Source organism: Triturus cristatus, chromosome 7, assembly GCF_964204655.1.
Source record: "Triturus cristatus chromosome 7, aTriCri1.1, whole genome shotgun sequence".
NCBI classification, from domain to species: domain Eukaryota; kingdom Metazoa; phylum Chordata; class Amphibia; order Caudata; family Salamandridae; genus Triturus; species Triturus cristatus.
The window spans coordinates 174,423,188-174,427,923 of record NC_140590.1 but is presented as its reverse complement, the minus strand read 5'-3'; the positions used below and the strand labels follow the sequence as shown (position 1 = coordinate 174,427,923).

The 4,736-nt window shown below is 45.2% G+C and overlaps 1 pseudogene; it reads left to right on the top strand.

Annotated features, from left to right (window-relative positions):
* The first annotated feature begins 3,857 nt into the window (after positions 1-3,857).
* LOC146809152 (5.8S ribosomal RNA) lies at positions 3,858-4,013 on the top strand (annotated as a pseudogene).
* The last annotated feature ends 723 nt before the right edge of the window (positions 4,014-4,736 follow it).

The window sequence follows — 4,736 nt, the reverse complement described above, 5'->3', positions numbered from 1 at the left end:
AATCACCCTCCCTCCCTCCTTCCCTTTGTGGATGCTTAGAAATAACAGAAGGATTTTTGGTAAGCTACCCTTATATAGCACCGAGGAGGGTGGGTATGGATTACTTAAAGTTCTCCTGTGCTGCTTTTTCTGTCTCAGTAATGACTGTGATGAGGCCGAGTAGGACTTGGAGTAATGAAGATTACCCGTAAGTGATTGGGACATTTTCAAACATTATGAGCTGTTGCTGCAGCTGATGGGACGGACTTCTCTGCACCAAGCATCACATGTTTATGAAAGGATCTTTGGGAAATCCCTCTGGGGATTGTAGTTCTAAAGAGGCCACTCCTCAACAAGATGTATAGGTTTCTGGGCTACAAGTAGAAGTGGGCTGATCTTGCGGAGTTTCACTCTGTGCAATTCTATAGAGTTACATGGAAACTCCACAAGATTCATTTGAGTTCCGAAAGCGGATGAAATCGGCACCTCATGCTGATTTGTTGCGCTGGGTGCTTGTTCCGCGCTGCAAAATCAGTTTGAACTGCACTATGCGGTGCACCAGAGGGCGCTGCTTCTTTACTGTCGCTCGAGTACATTTTCTACTCAAGCTGTAGCTTTCTCAATGCGAACTGTCATGACCATCCACGTTTAGAAAATCTCGCCGGGTGCCATTATAGTGCCTGGAAATCGTGCTAGGGGATGCCAATTCCCGCTCACATTCACCAACTTATTGTTCATGCGGCAGTTGGCTGAGTTTTTCCAGAACTCTGCATTAAAAGCGTAACATGGAGTAGGCAAAAGTGACCTAGGCCTGGGCAAAATTTCCGTTCCGTTCGCGGAATTTGCGATAATTTGGCATTTCCGCGTTCCGCGGAGAGCGCGGAAATGTCAAAATTTCCGCATTCCGCAGCTTTGCGATAATTTGGTTCTTGCTCGCGCTGTAAAATAATACATTCTCGCGCGTGCGCGATCGCCTTACCTGAATCCCCGCGTTCGCCGACAAGTTTTCCCGATCCGGTCGCGTTCTCCATGAGATGTTGTATTGTTTTAGCCATTTGCGCTGTCTCGCGACAGTTCGCGTCCGCAGTGACGTCATGCGTCGCGCGATCACGTCTTTTTTCTCGCACTCATGCACCGCGAGACAACTGAAAACAAGATGGCCGCGCCCGCGAGCAACCACAGGGGTAAGTTAGCGACCCGCAACCATGCAAAAAATATCACGAACGGGCGGGAAAAAAACTTCCGCATCTTCGCGATATTTCCGCTTGTTTGCGGAGATTTTTAACATTTTCGCGATAATTTGCGAAAGTCGCTTTTGCAAATTCCGCCCACCAGAACTCCGCCAGCAGAGCGGAATTTATTGCCCACAACTAACTATAGCCCCTAATAAAGAAACGCTGCCCTGAGTACCTATGACAGGCACACGATTCTGGTGCTCTTTGTCAGCATGAAGTAGTGTGTTTAAGGCCCGATTTGCAGGCATGCATGAGCCCAGAAACAGCCATCTCCCCCTACTCCAGTTGACAAAATGGGGGGCTTGTGACGCCACTGGTCCAAATGAGGTTTCATAATGCAAAAGATTTAGTTTCTCACTGATTGGTTTAACTTGTATTTATTTTTCATTTCTGAAGGTGGAAGACTAGCAAAATACTTACAGAATATTTCGTTCTTTTTAATCACATATTTGACCCCGACCCCACACTCACTGACCCCCAACCACATTGCACTCAGGATCAGAGTTCCCACACTTGTTTAGGTGCTACAATCACTGGTTTTCATTATTCCATTTGTTTATTTAAAAAATGTATTTGCAGGCGATTTCTAGCTGTGAATATTTGACAACAATCACATTGAACCAATAGTTTCTTTCCCAGAGGTGTGCTCGGCTGGAGGATGCCTTGTGCCAAATGGAATTGTTTAATCGGAGAAGGAGGCAGGCAGAGCCCAGTTGCTGATCTAAGTCTTCCTAACAGAGCTTTTTGGTCACTCAACGTTTCTGATACTTATTAAAACACTAAAATCAATGACTTTATAAACAGATTGCTTGCCTTGCCCCCGTCACGTGAGCACATTTCTCATTACATCCATCAGCACGGTGGCACTGCTGTGAACTCTCTGTAATGTACTGCTTGTTTTAACTGGGAGAGGTAGGTAAATATCACTATAATAGCACAATGGAAAGTTAATAATAGGCTGAACCACGCTGGCTCAGAGGCCTATGGAACAGAAGTACCCACTCAACAAATTCAGATGGCAGAACATATATTACTAGAAATGTTACCCGGAGTTCAAGGCACATTTCTAATCAAGCAGAACACCAATATTTATAGGTCTGACTAAACAGTTGTCACCCTACCCTGTGTAATCAATTGAAAAAGAGATTTAAGAAGCACAACTGAGAGAAGGACTTTAGCTGCGCCCACATGATAATTGCCTTGAGTACAGCGTGTGATTGGACGGAAGCTTTTTACTTCAGCTGAAAAAAGAGTGTTTGGATTTTACTTTGTGGCTTTTGCTAAAGTGTCTCAATACAGCGAGACCGGGTTTACAGTTACAGCGACAAACTGATGTTCTGCTTATTATTAAAATAATGTCAAGACCAGAAGGCTTTACAAATATTGTGAAAAGCATATGTTAAAGCCACTATGCTTTAAGGATGAATTGTTATGGCAGTATGTTAAAGTCTGTAGACAGGCATTGTTTTGCATGAAATTTCACAGAACACTATTGTGGGCAAAGGTATTGGTATTACGTACCCCTGATAAGTCCAGGGGGTAGAAAATGTGCATTTTAATTAACCTTGTTAAACCCTTTTGGGTGGGTTTTATATATTTTTTCCAACATGTTTGTCATCTTATGACTGTACAACTAATTGTTGCCTTGTGTTTAGTACATTAGGCCTCAGTTAGCTATGGTGTCATTCCAACGATCAGATTGGTTCATTGGGAAACATTAGCCTTATTGAGTCTTTGGGGCTAAATATACAAATAACATAGGTCTGATCTATTTGTTGTGAAACATTATGACTAGTGGTGTGTTACATTACTCCTGTGCAACATATATCATGCTCAGTGGTGTGAGTAATATGTCATGCCAACATCATTAGTGATGTTTTGAATAAAAATAAATAAACAAGACACATAATTCTTGGGCATGGTTCATTATCCACAATGCCAGCCTGAGCTGGAAGCCCCGATGACAGCTAATTTGAAGCTTCAAGTGCAGCCAGGGCTTCAGGAGGTTGGATACATTTGCTTGAATATTTCGCTCTGTCACCCAGTTTGCACGTATTAGTAGAGTGACTGAATGAGTTATCTGCTTTTCATCTGGTTGTTCTACCCAGACAATGTAAAGGCCCCAGCCACCCCATAAGAGCCACCAAAGGCCAGTTGCTGCTTTTGGGAGAGTAGAGATCTCTGACTGAGCCCCATGTCAGAGATCCAGCGTACTCCTGCTGCCAGATCCTTCCTGCGCCTTATCTCTCCTGTGCTTGATCCCAGTCAGTCTGGGCTTCAGAACACTTGGGTTGAGAAGAGTAGCGGTCACAAGGGAAACTCCCAGCTTCTCTCAGCAGAGATGTTGTGCTGCTTGAAGCTCCTTTGTGTGTAAACCTCAAAGGTCAAATGGAGATGTAGCTTGAATGGGTGGAAGCTGCCTGCCTCCAGTACCGTGGGAGTTGATCACCTGCCGTGTGTCGAGGGGTGGGGCTCTCAGGCCGACCACCTGATAACTTATATTTTTTCAACAAAGGTCAACTCCCAGAGGGGAACCCTTTCAGGGTGCCAAAACATCTCGCATTGCAAATGGCAGATGGGTGGTGCCACCTTCCTCCTGCCTCTCCTGTGCCCTTGGTGGGTGAACACTTTGAAGTTGCCTATGACTCTTGGTGATGAATCACTTGGCTCACACATTGATGAAGAATGCAGCTAGATGCATGAGTTAGTGACAACTGTAGGACCTATATCTCTTTAACACTTTGAATGAACCTGGAGGCTCCCAAGGTTCTTCCTGGGGGTATACCTGTAGGAGGGTTGTTTGAACTTCAACCGCCCTGGGGCTATCCCAAGATGCGGATGGTTGGAGCTGTCCCCTTTCCTAGAAAAGGGCATGCTGCCATGATGCCTGTAGGAGGAAAATGCCTCTTTTTGTATGGTCTCCCCCAAGTTTTTCGACTGATGCCGCTGATATTTTGACTCTGAGAGGCGAATGAGGCCTGCTAACCAGGCCTCAGTGCCAGTGCACTGACCAGAAAGGGTATGTTGTATAGCTGTATCCCATTGGAAATGGCTAACTTACCTTTAAGTCTCTAGTAAATGGTACCCTGGTACCCAGGGCATGTAAGTTAGATGGGCATTGTAGGACTTGTAGCACTGGTTGTGCCACCCTGGAGGTCCCCCAAATAAAATGAGTCCCCCAGTCCACCACTGCACACTGCTAGTCTGACTTTTCAATTACAAGCAATGGCAAAGCCACCACTTCCCCTGTACATGTGGGAAGTCACTCCGGCCTACTGAGTCCTAAAGGCAGGAATTGACATGTGACACAGGCTGGACATGTACTGTACATGTCCTGACAGTAAATCCTGCAAAACTACTATTTTTACTGTAGAAACACATGGTCGGCCAATTGGCGAGTACAGAGTTACAAGCTGGCCCCTCAGCTGTGCTAACTCCTGAATGGTGCAAACAAAATGGCCACCCCAAGTTGTCAAGCAACTCGTTACATTAAGCCCTACTTGCATCTCAAGTTGAAATTAT